Raw genomic sequence first — 18507 nt, 5'->3', positions numbered from 1 at the left:
CTTCCCCCAGTTGAAATCTCTGATCTATTTTAACTCCAAGCAGCAAACAACGCCAAAGAATCTCAATCCTGTTAACTGGTTCCTAGTGAAAACCCTTCTCTCTTTGGTTATCATGGTACCCCTCAAAATAAACCCAATAAAAGTGATCACAGGAGACCTTAAACAATATCTAAGTCTGTATATGAAACAGTTAATATTGTTGGCCACGGGAAACCCTGTGCATTGAATTCCTCTGATTAAAACAGACTCCAAATGGCACTGGCTACTTAGTTGCCCCTGGAATGGTAAGCGGATATGGTTGTGTCTCGTTCATTCTGCCATAGGTTCGTACCCGTCATTCAACAAATATTGTGCATTCACAGTGTGCCAGGCATTGTTTCAGAAGAATAAGACAAACAAAAGCCTAGCCCTCAGGGAGCTTATGTTCTAGTCGGAGAACAAAGAGATCATTATAGTCCGTCTAAGTGCTGTGAATAACATAAAGCACAAATGGGTTAGAGCTATGCTGTCCTATAGAGTAGCCATTGGCCACATAGGACTATGAAGCCCATGAAATGTGGCTCATTTAAACTGAGTTGTGCTGACCACACCAGATATCAGACTTAGCACAAAACGAGAATGTAAAATGTCTCGTTAATAATTTTTATATTGATTAGATGTGGAAATGAGATTAAATACTGGATTAAATAAAATCCATGATAAAAATTAATTTTGCCTGTTCTGTTTACTTGTTTAGTGTGGCTCCTAGAAACTTAATACAATGCATGTGGCTCACCCCATATTTCCATTGGGCAGTGCTGGGCCAGAGAAACCAGATGGAGGTGGGGAGCTCCTTCAGCCTGAGAAGCCAGGGAGGGTCACTCTACCATCTGGAGGACCAGCATCCCAGCCCAAGGAAATGGCAAATTCACGGCTCTGCAGTGGGAATGAACCTGGCCCATTAAAGCAACAGTGAGGCAGTATGGCTCCGTGGGGTAGACACAGGGAGGGAGGGAAGGAGCTAAGGATGGCAGGGCTGCGGGCCAGGCGCTGAGGCAGGGGCTTGGAGGCCAAGCTAAGGGGTTGGGGCTTCATCCCAGGAGCCATGGGAGAGCACTGGAGGGTTTGCATCAGGGGAACATCACGACCTCATTTATGTTTTACCAAGATGCTACACTTGGTAGTTGCGTGGAGAAAGGACTGGCATTCAAGCAAGAACAGAAGCAGGACCACCAGGAGAGAGGCATCAACCTTGTGGGACCCCTCAAGCTTTGGGCCACTCTGGGTCAGCTGGCAGGGTTACTTAGAAGAGGATAGGAAGGGCGCCTGGGTGGCTCAGTTGAGTTGAGCAGACGATTCTTGGTTTCCACTCAGGTCGTGATCTCACGGGTTGTGGGGCCAAGCCCCCCATATGGCTCTACGCTCAGCAGGGAGTCTGCTTCTCCCCTTCTCCCTCTGCCCCTCCCCCCAATTTGAGAAACAAAGAGATAGAGAGATTGTGTGTGTGTGAGAAAGAGCGAGCATGTGCTCTCTCTCACACACACACAATCTCTCTCAAATAAATTTTTTTTAATAAATAAATCTTTAAAAACAAAAAGAAGAGGATAGGAGATGACATCAGAGATGCTACTTCTTTCCCATAGGATAGACAAGTCTGGTTAATTCAACTTACATTAAAATTTTGATTATATATAATACCTCTTTCCACCACAAGAGCAGGTAAATGAAGTTTGTTTTTTTTAAGAAGGAGAATGAGTGCAAGGTGGAGGGAGGGAGAGGGAGAGAACCTTCAGCAGGCTCCCCGCTGAGTGTAGAGCCCAACGCGGGGACTGATCCCACGACCCTGAGACCAAGACCTAAGCTGAAGCCAAGGGTCAGACGCTTAACCGACTGAGCCACCCAGGCGCCCCTGAAGTATTTTTTTTTATTATCCAAATGGAGCATCAGGATTCTCAGAGCCATCCTGCTGCTTAATGAAGTTCAGCTAACCTGCCTCCTTGCAGAGTAGGGAGGGTGTTAGACTCGCTTTCCTCTGTTAACTGGTTTCCTATTTCCTTGTACCACCGCACTAATTAAGTTTTTAAAACTGGGGGTTTTTAGGTTTGTCATTGTTTTGGTCTCACTTAATGCACTTACTTCATTCTTGCTACTTTACTCTTAACTCAAAATTTGGTTTTCTTCTCTCATGAGGCTTTCACCCCTTTTAACTGGGCCCTATTTTTGCATCTCAGCCTCCTGGGTTCACCCCTAAGTCCCCTAACTCAGGAGTGTTGGCAAACAACAGCCCTCTAAGCTCATCTGCTCTGGTATTTTCCATTTACCGTTTGCTCTACTGTTGTTAGAGCCTCGTTTTTCCCCTAGCTCACTGGTCACTTTTGCCACTGGTGAGTCATTTGCTCTGAGTCATGCCTGGCCGTTATGCAAAGGCCAGGAAAATGCCTCACGACACACACCTGGTTTACAAAAGGACATCACTGAGGAATATGGTGTTTTCCTAAGTGGATCCAGTAATTAACTGAAAAAACAAAATCCCCTTTTCTCCCTTTTTTCCCCCCTCCAAATCTGCCATTTCCCTCAGCATTTGCTGGAGATTATTCCTATGGTGGAACGAATCTTGGTCATTCGTCTTGGACCGTGAGAGGCAAGAGAACGTTTCTGAAATGTGCCCAGAAAACTCCTGAGGATGAAAGCAGGTCCTTCTTATGTAACGTCCTTGCTCTATTGAACCAACCTCACACACAGGCCACATGTGAGTCGCTCTTCCTTTCGAGAGCTAGGAAGATACTGTTCTACACAGGACCACTACCCTGTACACAGATGAGAACCGTAGACAGCGGGCAGGTTCCTCTCGGCACCTCAGATTTCTCGTCTGTGAACTGGGGATGGCACCGGCAGCTACCCGGGAGTGTTCTTGCGGGGGTTAGCATGATGGCCCCAGAGAGCGCTGAGCACACTGCTGGGTATGGCAGAGCAAAGCCAATCAGCATGACCTGTCTCAGCAACACCCTCCCTCAGGAGCACAACTGCCCCTCCCACCTTTCTCCCCCAGAATGCTCTGCACTGGCCTCCCTTCAGGGCTAACCCTGATGTTAAAGGAACTGGACTCTGAGAACCACCCCAGCAATACAAGCATTCTCCCCACCCTCTGGCCTCAGAACCGCACATTTTACATCACACACTCCTTCCTTCTGAGCACTTTCCCTCCAAATATAAAACTCTTGGCAGAAGAGCTCGTCATCAACTCCTAACACATGGGAATGCATCGGCCCATCAGGTCCCCATGGAAGGGGTTCTGAAAATGCAGCAGAAGGAAGAATGGAAGGCAGGGATGTAAGCAGAGCCCTTGGGTTGTGTGAGGGGAGGTGGCACTCGGGGACATTAAAGGGGACAGCAGATCTGGAAGGAGATGGAGGAAACTGGGGTTGATGGGTGCCCCTGGGGAAGGGACTGGGAAGCTGGAGGGGGCAGGGAAGGCAGAGGCAGGAACTGCTCTTCACCAGACATCTTTCTCCTATCATCTGAATTCTGTACCATCTGCATGTATTACCTTGTCCAAAAATTCATTACATTAAAAAAGGAGGGATTATCTATCTCCCTTAATAAGGCGAGACAGAGCCAGAAATGAAAAGGTCTCAAAGGCAAAGGTGCAAGTCATTTCGGATATTTCGCTGGCAACCTGCCCTGCTCTCATGCACTCCCCCAACCCCAGCCCCCAAAATGCAAAGTTTCCCCGTGAATAACCTGGATGGCTCATTCCTGGAACACCAGCAATACTTTTTCAGGGTCATAACCCGAGACACTAAAACCCGGAACTCTTAAAACCTTATGGAAAGGGGCGCCTGGGTGACTCAGTCGTTAAGCGTCTGTCTTCGGCTCAGGTCATGATCCCAGGGTCCTGGGATCGAGTCCCACATTGGGCTCCCTGCTCAGCGGCAAGCCTGCTTCTCCCTCTCCCACTCCCCCTGCTTGTGTTCCTGCTGTCACTGTCTCTCTCTGTCAAATAAATAAAATCTTAAAAAAAAAAAACAAAACCTTATGGAAAAGCCCCTCTGAATCCCTGGGAAAGCCCAACAAGGGGAAACCAACTTCTCCTAATGTTATAGGGCCCATCAGAGCTGACCACATGAGGTTTCCTGTTGGCAGTGTGAGGCTCACGTGCACCATTTACTTCACCGTGGGACATCAAGGAGCGATGCCTCCCCTACAAGGAGAGGGTAAAGCAAACCGCCAAGGAAGGAAATAATCCCTGAAGGGCTCCGGCAGAGCCATCAGACAAATCCCACATCCTACCCTGGCCTTGTGCCACTAGTAAGACCCCTCCGGTAGGAGGCAGGGGAGGCCACAGGCCTTGCAATCTGACACAGGAGACTCATCTTGTCCTCTTGACCTTGGGCAAGTCACTCAACTGCTAGGACCCTTGGCCTCCTCACTTTGACACATGCAGATCACCACTTACCTTGCAAGTTGTAAAGAGCACAATGCTTCATGTAAAAATACCCAAATCCACGTCATTATCCCTAAAGAGAATGCAGCACCTCCTTCCAGTCTTTCCCTTTAAAATGTCACGGGATCTGGGCGCCTGGGTGGCTCAGCTGATTAAGTGGCTGCCTTCGGCTCAGGTCATGATCCCAGGGTGTGGGATCGAACCCCACATCAGGCTCCCTGCTCAGTGGGGAGCCTGCTTCTCCCTCTCCCTCTGCTGCTCCCCCTACTTGTGCTCTCTCGCTCTCTCTGTCAAATAAAAATGTCACTGGATCTTGAAGTTAGAAGCTGTTATGCATTGAACTGTGTCCCCTAAAAAGATACGTTGAAATCCTAACCCCCAGAATCTATGAACGTGACCTTATTTGGAAACAGGGTCTTTGTAGATGTAATTAGTTACGTTACAATAAAGTCATAATGGAATATGACCAACCTGATGGCGTCCTTACATAAGAAAAGAAACAGACCCCCCCTCCACCCCGCGCGCGCACACACACATGCAAAGAGAGAGGGCGGCCATGTGACCATAGAGGCAGAGACTGGAGTGATGCAGGCTTCAAGCCAAGGAATACGAGGGTTGCTGGAGACCACCAGAGGCTGGGAGAGAGGAATGAAACAATTCTCCCTCTGAACCCCCAAGAAGGAACCAACCCTGCTGGCACCTTGACTTTGGACTCCCGGTCTCTAAAACAGTGGGAGAATAAACAGATGTTGTCTCAAGCCACCCCGGTTGTGGTACTTTGTTACAGCAACCCCGGGAAAGTAGTACAGTGAGTTACCCGCTTTCCTATCTATCTAGTGCTTGAATTGTCTTGCCCAATGGCTGGCTAGTCAGTCTTGTCTGACTGTCCCCAGTACAAGAAAACTAACTTGGTAGCTACCAAGGCAGCTATTCCTCCCATCTCTGAAAAGGTCTGACTGTCATTAAAATCATTCATTCAACAAATATTTATTGAGAAACTATATGCCAGGCACTCTTTGGGGGTACTGCTGATACAGTGGTAAATGGGCAGCAGACAATAAAAGCTTTCTCAAAGAAGATCATTTCTGATATTGTTATGAAGGAAATAAAACAGTATAATATAATAAAGTGGAGGGGTTGGGGACCAGGAAGAAACTATTTCAGTTGTCAGGGAAGTTCTAAGGATGTGACCTTAGAGCACTCACTTGAATGACAGGGAGCCAGCCAACGGAAAATCTGGCAAAAGGAATAGCCAATGCAAAGGCCCTGAGGCAGAGTGAACTGGATGTGTTCAAGGCACAAGAAGAAGGTGGGCTTTTTGTAAGAGAGTGGTAACTCATGAAGCTGCAGAAACAAGAAAGGTCAGCTAGCACTCATCTAGCATCCCAAGTAGAACACAGTGAGAAGTCTGATTTCAACCCCCAGAGTACTGGGAAGCCACTGGGGAGAGGTATGAGTCAACCCATAGTTTTTTAAAAGATTACTGGCATGATAACGTTCTTTAAAACTAAAATCTTCCTGGGGTGCCTGGGTGGCTCAGTTGGTTAAGCATCTGCCTTTGGCTTGGGTCATATTCCTAGGGTCCTGGGATCGAGCCCCGCATCAGGCTCCCTGCTCAGCAAGGAGTCTGCCTCTCCCTCTCCTTTTGCCCCTCCCCCTGCTTGTGCTCTCTCTCTCTCTCTCTTGCAAAAAAAGAATAAAAAAATTCTAAAAAAAAAAAAAAAACTAAATCAAAATCTTCCTAACTATAACTTGCGTCCCTTGGTTCTTGGGCCACTAGAGAACAAGTTTATTAATGACAGCCCTGAACCTTCTGTGACCATGGCTCCCCAGATTCTCAGGCCTACCAGCTATAATTCACTCACCCCCATAGCAATTTCCAATGAACATTCTCGATTTTTTTTCTACGGCCTTTTTAAATGTGATGTCCAGAAAAGAACACAATACTCTAAGCATGGAGTCGTAGATTGGAACTGTCATCTTGTTCATTCAGATCTATACATCTATTGCTGTGCCCTAAAATTGTCTTGGATTTTAATTGTTTTGTACCACTGACCACTGAAACATATCTCAGATAACCTCCCCCGAAGTCCTTTTCCAGATCTAGATGTCCAGATCTAGAAAGTGGGATTAAAGCGTGTTCTTCTCTAATGAGAACAGCTGTGCCCTGGTTTAAAAAAAAAAAAAAAGGTGTCACCATAACCCAGACGATGCCAGGTATAGAATACTGCATCCAATAAACAAAACTACTGGGTCAGCTACCCACGTTTCACAACCACTAAACTTTTCTTCCGGGTGGAGGACAAGGAAAACTCTAAGGGCACGTTTCCCTAGAATTGCTTTGTTCTCTTGCATCACATCTGAAGACACCTAGACTATTTGGAAATACCAAGCACTTGAGCAAGAGGCTCCTTGCAAGCATACTTCCTACTAGATTTCTCAAAGATAGATAAACAAATCTGAGTAGATGCAGACTCTCTCAGGCTTGGGTGGGGGAAGTGGTAAAGGTGTAGCTGCACCGGGGAGCTGAGCGCACTTAGTGAAGAGGCAAGTGGTGGCAGAGAAGGATGCTCTGCCCGCGGATGCTGGCGTCCTCGGATGCGCTGTAATCCGTCCTATCCTTCCCACATCCCATTCCATAGGCTGATGACAGACTATTGCCTCCGGTGCACACCAGATGGCTAGGTTTATCATTTTGCTTCGCCCCCTAGGACCTAAGTGACTCTGGGCACTCGCTTAGCCTCAGTTTGCTCATCTGTGACATGGGAGTGTTAACACCACCTATCACTCCAAGTTTATGGTGAAGCTCAATTGAGATTTTGTGCACAAGCCCTTTGTAAAGTACTCTGTCATGTAAAAGTGAGGAGTTATTATGAGCAACAGGATTTTACTCCTCCCTTTGTGTATTTTTCCTGCTGCCGGTTGAATTTTCCTGACTTTTTTTTTTTTTTTTAATCTTCCCAGGTTGTTTTGATGTTTCTTTTAACCTGATTATTTTGGTTTTTTTTGAGGGAGGAGGCAGTGAGTGAGCTAGCAAGCGAGCGAGAAAGAAGCATATAGCATGACTCATTCCATTCTGAACCTTTCTTGGGATTGTCCTAAAAGATGTCCTCTCTTGGGGTCACCATAAGGTAATTTACCCCTGAAGAACCAAAATTAATTGTCATACCAAGAGAATCACTATTCTCTACTCTCTAGAATTCTGTAGCAAATTATTTAAGGTTTCTGACTTACTCATGTCACCCAGCAGTAGCTTTTCACTGACTTTAGTCATCACATTCTCAAATAACACAAACCATCTTCACGTTAACTGACACTGCCATACAAAAGACACACACTACAAAAGAAAACGTGGGAATGTATCCCAGAACCATACAAGAGGCTAGAGATAATCTGTAATCACTAAGAGCGCCTATGTGTGTGTCCTCAGTCATCTTCATTTCTTTTATAGAAAAAGAAAATCTCATGAGTCAACTTTTTCATTGTGAGCTGATCTCAAAAGCCTTTCGCCCTGTGCTTCAGATGTGTGAGCAGTCCTATTTCTGAACAAAACGGACATAAAAAAAAAGTGACAGTGGAAGGGAAAGACTGAACAAAGAGAAAACATAAACTTCCAAATGGGAAGATGTAAAAGACCACGGAGAAGCGCTCATGTGTAACCAATCAAAATCATTCTTTTTTTCTTTGCTCAATTCCCTGTTCTATATCTTGGCTGCCCTGGTTTAGGTTCCGGGAGGGGGTCCCTCTCATGAAATGACTCTGAAACAGTAGCATTAGGTGACAATGGTCTGGGCGGCAGCCTGGCTAAAGCAGCCTGGTCCCTGACAGCTGTCTGCGTGCCTCTACACTGACTCACCACAGGGACAACCTCCACACCAGGGCGCCTCACCTGTGCCAGCTCAGAGGCAAGTTCCTGCTCAGTCTGCAGGTCGGCACCCTTGCCCCACACTTAACCACAGAGTTAGACAAGCTGGCCATGGCTAGTGGCCACTGCAAAGTCGTTGTCTGAAATCCAACCCAAGTGCAACAACCCAGGGAAGCACAAGCCCCAGTACGGGCGGGAAAAGGCACCCAGCTCCAGGAAGACCGCATCCTGTCCTTTCCAATTCCCCGGGGCCACTGGTTCAGTCCGCCCTGAACCAGCTGTTCTAAACTGAGCTGCTAACACGGCGCCCATGCTGCTGTGCCCTCTGCAAACCTCTCTGCTTACTGACCCGTCCGGAGGATGGGGGGCCCTGGGAAGGCACGGTGGAGTTGACGGGGCGGCCCCCAGGCCAGAGCCCTTTCTCCCTCACCCCACACCCCACCGGTCTGCCACCCCGAGCAGAGAGGCAGCAAACTTACGCCTGAACACACAGCACGACGTGCCAAATGTCTTTCCCATCCTGGTTCCAGGCACCCCCTCCCCAGCATGCCCTTCGAGGAGTCTGGGGGTTCTTCTTCCCCCAAGACCGAGGAGCCGACTCCACCCCAAAGCCACTTGGCTACACCATCTGCCACCGGGGGGTGGGGACCCCTTGTCCATCCCCCCTCAGGTATGGCACTGCCCCCCACACCGCGGGCTCCCGGCTTCCCTTCCACCTCCGCACCCACAGCCCGCGCGGACCCTGCAAAAGCCCCTGAGGCCCCGACCCCGCGTCATCCCACGGCCCCCTCCCTCCACCCACGGCCCCTCACCCGCCGGCCCTCGGAGAGCCCCGCGCAGCCCGGACGAGTGACGCGTTTTCCCCCTCCGGGGCGCCGGCGGGAGCCTCGCTCACCGCGGCGGGCACCGGCCGGCGGGTCGGACCGGGGAGCGAACGGCTACCTTCGGGCTCGGCGCTGCGGCCACTGCGCGGGCCTGAGAGCCGGGTCCTTCCGAGGCGCCAGCCGCGCGAGCTGTCAGTCAGGCGGCCGTGCCCGCCCCGCCCCCTCGCCGGCGCCGCCTGCGCAAGCGCCAGAGTGGCCCAGCTCCTCCCCACGGGGGAGCCCCGAGCGCGGGTCACGTGACGTGACGGGCGGGGCGGCTGCTCGTGGCCGGAGATGTCAGGGTCCCGGTACCCGTGGCGGATCTCTCGGTACCCCGACTGTCCCTGGGCGGGAAGTCTGGGTCCCACCGTCCCCGGGAGCACCCTCGGACACCTCCCGTGGATCGCTGTTACGGAAAGCCGTGGAACCCGGTCTCCTGGATCTGCTCAGAACTAGGGTTCCCCCGGGGAACAGTTGGGTGGGACGGGCCGTTCTGCGAGCACAGGAGAGGGGGATTTGGTGATTTGGGTCGCGAGGCCTGGGGAAGCCCTGGCCGGGAGCCGGGGAATAAGGCCGGTTCTGGTTGCTTCCGGGCCCTGAGTGTCTCCACCTTTAAGACAAAGATGCCATTTGCCATTTCCTGCCCTCCTATTCCAGGGATAGTGTGAAGTCTTGACGTTAACAACACACTTTCAAAATAAGTCAGGCAAGGAAGCATAGTATAGAAGGGCAATTTATTTTTTGAAAGGGGGAATCTTAAAAAGCTGATAGATCCCACCTCGTCTGCACCGAAAGTTCTAGGCTAGTCTGCATCTTTTCAGCAAATGGAGTAAACAACTTTCTTCCTCCACACCTCTAAAATTAAAAAAAGAAAATTAAAAAAAAAGTAGGAGTGTCTCCTTTGGAAGCTTTTTTTCAGTTCTGGAGGAAGGAAGTATAGAAACATAAACTGACGCCCACTCCCAATAATTTGGGGGTTATATCAAACTTGGTTCCAGCACCAGCAAAATAAGAGAGGATGATCCCAGAGAGTGGGCTTACGTTCTCCAAACGTTTCCAGAGCTGCGTTACAGAGCTCTAGGGCTCCTTCTGGTGGTTGCTTGTATGAAATAACAAAGCCCTGTCTAAATAAATGTAGTGCTATCTGAAATAGGGCTGAATGTCAGCAGGTTCTCTGAAGTCCTAGTAGTTACAAGGGAGGATCTGGAGTTCTGCGACTTTTAGGGAAAAAGCTGACATGGACTGATGACCGAGCATCTTTCCTGTGCCCTGAGAGCACCTGCTGGTCCCTGTGAAATGACCTACAGAACTTAAGACTTGCTTGGCAAAGTTTAAGAAAACAACATGAAGGAAAAAGCTGGGAGCTTTATCCACAAGAGTTATGGCGCCTTCGTGTCATAGCTGCTTCTGGTCCATTCCACATTTGCTTGACCAGCTCGGTGTGGCCATGATATATGAGAAGCTGGGTCTTGGGGTATTTCAAGTTTGGTGTGAACTCAGGAAGGGAAGGAGTGTAAGGTAGCCTTCATTCCCTTAAGTGGATACTACAAATAGGTGGACATGCTGTTTGTGCCTCCAGCAGAATACGAGCCCATCTAGTGGACTTTATGGGAACAGGATCCTATCTGTGGCTGGAGGAACTCACCTAGTTCAATGAGTGAATAGGGCATGAGGCAAGGACTCAAGCAGCCCTGACCTGACTCTGGTGATAACAACTATTCAGGAAAACTGGAAAATGGGAGCTCATTCAGGGTCAGATCCCATTCGGGGAAACTATCATTTCTCAAGAGATTCCTATGAACCCTGCCTCTCCATGCCTCAGAAAAGGTGTTCTGGCCTTGCCAGAAGGTTGGAGAGAGGCAGATACATGGCCAGTTAAAAAAAGGGTGGGGGAGAGAGTTCTGCAAACCACAGGCCAGTGAACTGGACATTGCGCATGGGAAATATTCAGCACAGATCACTCACAAAAAATATTTGTGACCCCTCAGAAGAGGAAGCATCGATGACAAAGATCAGGTCATTGCTAGGTTAGCCCTATTTCTGTTGTGAAATGGATAGACTGCTAAGTCAGGGAATAGGATAGAAATAGTGTATTTGGGCCTGGGAGGTGTATTTACCAGGATTCTTTCAGCTATAGGTGATAGAACTCAATTCAAACTGTTTTTTAAAAAAAAAAAAAAAAGGAAGATATTGGCTCATGTAACTCTCCTAAATTCTGGGGTTGGCTCAGCGGGATCCAGGGGTGCCAGCGATGTCGTCAGAACTCAGTCCCTCTTCCCTACTTGACTGCCTCCCTCTAAGCTGGCTTTGTTCTAGGACTAGGGGCTTTTTTATAAGATGGTCTCCAGGAGCAACAGGCATATGTCCTTTCAACTTAGCAACCCCAGGGGGAAAAAGGACTCTGTCCCTCAGTATTTCCAGCAAAAGTCCTAGGATTTGATCTCAATGGACCAACACTGGGCGAGTGCTCATCCCCTTGAGCCAATCTCTTAAGGCCAGGTTGTTGGGATAATTGGATTGGCCATACCTGGACAGGAGGGAGGATCAGCCCCACCCGGCTCCCTGCGTGGAGGAGCACGGGGAGAGTGGGTCGCCACAGGGAACTGAGAAAGAAGACAGATGCTGGGCAAATGGGGGAATGCAACAGATATCCAGGACAAAGCATTTGCTGAGGTATCTCCCGATACTGTATAAAGGACATGAAGAAAGGGTGGGAGAAATAGTAAATTTATTGGATGGCAGAGTCAATACTCAAAAATACTTTGACTAGAGGATGGCTCCAAAAAACAATTCTACCAGATCAACCAGGCGACGTGACTTAGCATCACTTCGGCTTCTGGTTGCCCACCATGCCTATTTTCCCCTCTCCCTTTGTAACATATTGCCACAAATGTGGCTTCAAACAATACAGATTTACTATCTTACAGCTCTACAGGTCAAGTTCTAAAATCCAGGTATCAGCAGGGCTGCATTCCTTCCGGAGGCCCTGGGGGAGGATGGCCTCCTTCCCTTTCCAGCTTCTGGGGGCCTCCAGCACCCCTTGCCTGGGGGCGGAGGGGGGGAGTCTTCCTCCATCTTCAAAGGCAGACCCCTTTAACCCGGAATAGTTTCTGGCTTTTCTGTGTCCTTTGGGGCACGGGTGCATATTTTGAGCGCAGGCTGGTTGTTTTGTAGGATGTCTCTGGTGTAGGTTTTTCTGCCTGCCCCGCATAGTCAGGTAGCGCAGTGTGGCCAGCAGCAGCACGGATGTGTGTCCTAAGGGCTTTGGATCAGGAGACACAAGCGTCCCTTTGTCTCACTATTGCTGATGCTGTTGACCGATGGTTGAGATGGTGACGTATTTCTCTACTGTAACGGTATTTTTTTTTTCCCTTTGTCAATTATTAGTCATCTGGGGGCGCCTGGGTGGCTCAGTCGTTAAGCGTCTGCCTTCGGCTCAGGTCATGGTCCCAGGGTCCTGGGATCGAGCCCCACACCGGGCTCCCTGCTCAGCAGGAAGCCTGCTTCTCCCTCTCCCGCTCCCCCTGCTTGTGTTCCCTATCTCGCTGTGTCTCTCTCTGTCAAATAAATAAAATCTTTAAAAAAATAATAATTAGTCATCTGTGGGAAAGGTACTTTTAGACTATTTAAATATCCTTTTTCCAATGAACTTTCACCCGGTGGTTTAGCATCCAGTAATGATAATGCTAGGCTGACTGCAAAATGCTGAGTGCTCTAATTCGATGGCTCCATCAATATGTACCAGTTGACATTTCCTTGCATCTATTCTTGACCTTCTCCAGTTTTGTTCCCCACAAAGCAGCTAAAGTCACCTTTAGAAACCACAAATGTGACCAAATCCTTCAGTGGCTTCCTACTGCTCCTCAGATGTAGCCAGAATCCTTCCGGTTGTTCAGGCCGTGCATGGCCTGGCCCTTCCAAGCTCTGCAGCCCGGTCTCCTCATTCCCCACTCACCCTCCAGGACTTCCAGTGATCCATGCTGCTTTCTTCTGTAAGGACTTCCCACCTACCCTTTTGCCTGGAACCCTATACCTCCATCCCCTGAACCCCTTTGCTTATCAAATACCCACATGTCCTTCACCTATCGCACCCAAAAAGAAGCCATGTGACCCCCCAGGCCAGGCCAGATTCCCAGGTAGACCCTTTCACCACACGATGTCCTTTCCCCTTATAGGAACACCCCCCTTTGTAATTGTGCACTTATTTACTTGTTCACTTAGTCTCTGTGCTCCGTAACAGGCAGGGACTGGCTGGTTTTGCTTACTCATGTGTCTGCAGCACCTAGCAAGGGGACAAGCACAGAGCAGATCATTAAATGTTTGTTGAAAAAACCAACATAAGTTTAAGAAGAGGATCTGGGGAGGAGGAGACAAGAAGAAGATGAGCACCCATGGGCAGGCCTTGCTTCCAGGAGCCTTGGTGGTGGGGCCTCTGGCAGCAGGTGCAAGCAAGCCATCAGGGCCTGGTACAGAGCTGCATCGGTATACAGCCTGGCCTCTGGCTCCTTAGAGAAGGAGTCTGGTACGGTATAAAGAACAGGATCTTCACAGACAGACAGAGAGAGGTCTGCAAGCCAGCTGTGCTTTCTGCTTCTCTTGGGCAATCACTTCACTCTGAGCCTCAGTTTCCTTAGCTGTACAAAGGGATCACACCAGCTTCATAGGGCTGTGAGGACAAAGTGAGTTTATGGGTGTGACAGCGGCAAAGAAGACAGATCTGTGTCTGAATCCTGGCTCTCCTCTCCTAGCTGTGTGACCTTGAGCACAGTGCTTGACCTCATTGAGCCTGTTTCCTAATCCATGAAAGGGGCCACCCATAGTGTGTTCACTCACTCATTCAATGCATATTTATTGGTTGACAGGAGCTGGGGAAGCACTAGTGGACAAGAGGAACAAGAAAACTGCCCGCCTTTCACGAGGCTTGCCTGATAGCCAGGGATGCACAGCAGAGTAATTAAGTGAAAGACATATGATAAATAAAGTTGAGATGTGACAAGGAGCAAAGCCAGGGAGGGGGAGTTAGATGCCGCCGGGATGGGAGGGAGGGGGAAACTTTAGATAGGGTTCCAGGGAGGAAGATGCCACTGAGTAAAGTTCCTGAAGGGCATGAGAGAGCTATGGAGGCGACACAGAGTGCCAAGCCCAGAGCGTGGCACTCGGTGAGCGCTCCCTACATGTCCACTAGCCATACACCTTCCCCACCAAGCACGGCCATGGTACCCCAGCAGGCTTTATCCACAGCTGGAGGTGAGGTGGCCCTGTGTGAAGGAATCAGGACACATCATACCACTTTGGGTCCTTCAGACTCCCTGGGCCTTGTCCAACACCATGAGCTGTGGAGAGTCAGCCTTCTCGCTTCCCTATTCTGGCCATTGCATTCAACACCACAAAGTCCGTGGTAAAAAATAAGGAACCACCCAAACACCCTTCTGGAAGAAACCTCAGATTTTCCTCTGTACAACCTTTGGAAGCGTCCCTCTTTCTCTTTCTCTCCCACTGTTTACTTGAAATCGAGCACACAAACCGAAGTGTACAGAGCTGGATGAATTGACCCCAAGTGGGCACTCGTACAAATAGCACCCAGATCAAGACACGAAGTATTATTGCCTCAGTGGTCACCACTGCCCTACCTTCTCTTCCTATACCAAACATCAGTTTTGCCCCATTTTGGACCTTTTAATGGAATCATATAGTATGTACGCTCTTATGTCTTGCTACTTTAACCCAACACATATTTGAGAAGTTGATTTCTGTTGTGGAGCAGTTCATTGTATCAATATACACTATTTATTCCTTCTGTCGGTCATGGACATTTATGTTGTTTCCAGTTTGGAGCAACTGTGGATAGTGCTTTGTGAACATTCCTTTGGTGAACATAGGTTCATGTATGCTAGGCTTCAGCAGATACTCCTAATGGTTGTCCACAGTGGTTTAATAATGACATTCCTACTGGCGATGTATGGAAGTTCTAGTTACTGCCGATGCTTGCCAATGCTTGGTGCTTTTTCATTTTAGCTACTCTGGTGGGTCTGCAAATACTTCATTGTGGTTTAAGTTTGCATTTCCCTGATGACTAATGAAAAAGAGCGCTTTTTCATGTTTTGGAGAGTCTCTTCTGTGAAGTACCCGTTTGAGTATTCTGTCAATTGGTGTACTGTCTCATTCATTGTATTTATACATATTTAAAAATAAATACGTGGTTAAAAAATTAACAAGTTACAGACCCATTTCACGTCTATCTGTCCAGGGATATTCTATGTGCATGTAAACATGTATATCTCCCCGCTCTGCTTTCTCACACAAGAACACACAGTTTGACACAACAGGACCTGATTATACCTTGAAGACCAGACATTTGAATTCTTGAAAATTGGCCTCATTTTTCCCCAGTTGCACAGCGCAGGGTTCCCTTGTGTGTGTACAACATATTTTACGAATATATTCACAGGCCCACGGGATACTGCCAGTTTTTTGCTTCTACAGCATGATACCGTATGAACACAAGTGCAAAAAGCTTCATGCACGTGGGTAAGTCTATCCGGAGGGTAAATTCCTAAGGGGGATTGCTGGGTCAAAGGGCATGCACACTTACATTTTTTTGTGGTTCATGTTGCTATTTTGCTCTGCAAAGAGATGAACAAATTTACAGTTGCATCAGTTGAGTCTGTGTGCCAACACCAAGTATTACCAAACTTTCAGCTTTGCCAACCTAAGTGAAAAATGGCATCTCCTTGTACTTCAAATTTGCATTCATCTCTTTACTCTGAATGAGCCTGAGCATCTTTTCCCATGTTTGAATAGAGCGTCTGCCTTAAAAGGGCTGCTTCCTGGGATGAGTGGTAAGCTGGAAACCAGCTCCTGAAGGATAAACAGAACTAATCCTGGACATGGGATGTTTCCCATCCCTGCAAAGGGGATGGGAAATATTAGGTTTTCTGCTCCCAGGGCCTCAGTGAAATCAGGGAGAGGGTTAAACAAAACAAAACACCTCTAAGTTGAACCACACTCTTAAAACACTTCCTTCTTTTTTTTTTTTCTATTTTTTTTTAAAGATTTTATTTATTTATTTGAGAGAGCGAGAATGAGAGAGAGAGAGCACATGAGAGGGGGGAGGGTCAGAGGGAGAAGCAGACTCCCTGCTAAGCAGGGAGCCCTATGCGGGACTCGATCCCGGGACTCCAGGATCATGACCTGAGCCGAAGGCAGTCGCTTAACCAACTGAGCCACCCAGGCGCCCAACACTTCCTTCTTTCTAAGGAAGAAACCTTAGAAATGAAATGTAATCTCATATTTTAGAGATTAAAAAAAACAAAAACAAAAGCTGAGGCTTGGAGAAGGGAAATGACTTGCAGAAGGCCTTTTTAAAAAACATACCAATTCTGTTGAGAAAGAGATGAAAACCCTCGATAACAGAATTGTTTTTGTCAACCTTTGCTGTCCCTGTTAAATATTTTAATGAATGATTTTATCGTGCCATTTCCTATAGCAAGGGGTGCACTTTCAAAGTTACAAAAAACAAGCTACACCAGGATTAAGGGACATAGGCAACACAAGTGTGGGGACTCTAAGAAGAATCCACTCTTCATTTTTTGGGAAAGACTTTGAAATGGGTCAGAAAGATTGTTAGGTGTCTTTGGTGAACCAGAGGTTCTGACACACCCTTCGGGGTTATCTGGTTCCCTGGGGTCTTCTCTTTCCTTTAAGCTATTTATAACTTTACAGGTTGCAGAGAACTGATAGCAATGCAAATGATTCTTGTCTATAGATATTAGACATAAAGTCAATTTTGCCTGGTGAAAGTTCAATTGATTTGCCTCCCCTACTGCAGAAGCCAGCTCTACATCTATTAAGCAAATTCATTTTAGCATGCTTGACTGCCTAGATATATGTCTGCCTTTTGGATTTACCTCTGAACCAACTGTACGTATCATCTTACATACTTCATTAATTAGTGAGTTAAATTAAAGCCTTGATATGTGTTTGTATTTGTCTGAGATAACTTTTTTTTTTTTTTTTTAAAGACCCATTCTGGGGCTCCTGGGTGGCTTAGTCGGTTAAACATCCCACTCTTGATTTCATAATCTTAGGGTCATGAGATCGTTAAGAGTCTCTCTCTGCCCCCCATGCCCGGTCTCTCTCTCTCAAAAAATAAAAAATTTAAAAAGACCTATTGTTTTAACACTGCTCATAAAAAGGATATCCCAAATATAGGGCTACTTGCAGGCCTTGGTGTTATTCAAAGATAACCATCCTTTCTTTTAGCCAACGCAAAAAGAATTGATCACTGATTGAAGGCCTCACTCACTTTCCTCCCTCGTGGAAACAAATCCCCAAGCAAAGATAGCAGGAGACAGGAGCCTCAGAGAGAGCTGACTAAATGCATACATAGCACCACTTTGAATAAAGAGGTACAAGATACAGTAACAAGTTTAAACTTTTAAATGCACCCCTTATTTCCAAAAGTTTAGCTGGAAGCGGGCGCCTGGGTGTCTCAGCCGTTAAGCCTCTGCCTTTGGCTCAGGGCATGATCCCAACGTCCTAGATTCGAGCCCCGCGGCGGGCTCCCTGTTGAGCGGGGAAACCTGCTTCTCCCTCTCCCACTCCCCCTGCTTGTGTTCCCTCTCTTGCTGTCTCTCTGTCAAACAGATAAATAAAATCTTAAAAAAAAAAAAAGTTTCTGGAAGCAAGAACGGTAAATGGTGAGACGGTGGCTTGCAGACTGTGAGATTCTGATAGATCCCTTGGCTGTAATCACTGCTTTCGTTAATCTTACGAGTCAGCGAGTACTTAACCAGTTTGACAATAAACACTTACTGAGCACGTACTTCCCAGCCCTGCGAAAATTGTCCAAATGTTATAGGAAAGCCCAAGAAATAAAAAGCATGTGTCTACCTTCAAAGCACTTAGGACTTAGCATCTGGAAGGAATCGCTGGGATGCTCAGGGAGGGGATCAGAGGCTCAGAGGCGCACCCCAGGAATGCCCCCAGTCCGGGGCGCTTCCCCTTTTCCCCCCACTGCTGTCTGGCTTGTTTCCACTCCCGCTCCTCTATTTCCCCATTTTCGAAGTTCTCGCTCCGCACACCGTACAAGCCACACCTAAAACTGGCTCTGAGACGCCGCCGCGGGCTTCGGGCACCCGGACAGGAGCGGTCAGCCGAATTTGACAAGCAAACGGCGCAGCTTGGACTGTGCGGCAACCCGTAGCCCCCATCCTTTCTCTTCCGGACTTCAGTTTGGATGGATCCCTTTATTTTGGCGGGAGGAGCTGTCGACTAGGAGCTGCCTTCGACAAGGAACTGTTAGTCTTCGGGACTCTCGGCTCCGCGAGGATCCGGCTTGCAAGTCCCCACCAATC

General features: G+C 48.1%; 1 protein-coding gene and 1 long non-coding RNA gene across 6 annotated transcripts in view; both read right to left on the bottom strand.

Annotated features, from left to right (window-relative positions):
- KIAA0513 (KIAA0513 ortholog) overlaps positions 1-9348 on the bottom strand; it is a 62366-nt gene extending 53018 nt beyond the window's left edge. The window contains exon 1 of one of the 5 annotated variants that reach the window (XM_073882358.1): positions 9231-9348. The gene's annotated coding sequence lies outside the window, so the exon portion shown is untranslated. Of the gene's footprint in view, positions 1-9100 lie in introns of all 5 variants that reach the window. The other 4 variants (XM_073882359.1, XM_073882360.1, XM_073882357.1 and 1 more) reach the window with 4 other exon arrangements.
- Positions 9349-11869: 2521 nt separating this feature from the next.
- LOC141370816 (uncharacterized) lies at positions 11870-18233 on the bottom strand. Its single transcript, XR_012375211.1, has 3 exons — positions 18044-18233; positions 15744-15774; positions 11870-13817 (listed from the first exon to the last, which is right to left on the bottom strand). It is a non-coding gene; the product is annotated as an uncharacterized lncRNA (long non-coding RNA).
- Positions 18234-18507: the final 274 nt, after the last annotated feature.

This window comes from Callorhinus ursinus, unplaced genomic scaffold, assembly GCF_003265705.2.
Source record: "Callorhinus ursinus isolate GAN/ISIS: 27379988/994484 unplaced genomic scaffold, GSC_fseal_2.0 scaffold46, whole genome shotgun sequence".
In the NCBI taxonomy this organism is placed as follows: Eukaryota; Metazoa; Chordata; class Mammalia; order Carnivora; family Otariidae; genus Callorhinus; species Callorhinus ursinus.
This window is presented reverse-complemented; position numbering and strand designations above follow the sequence as displayed.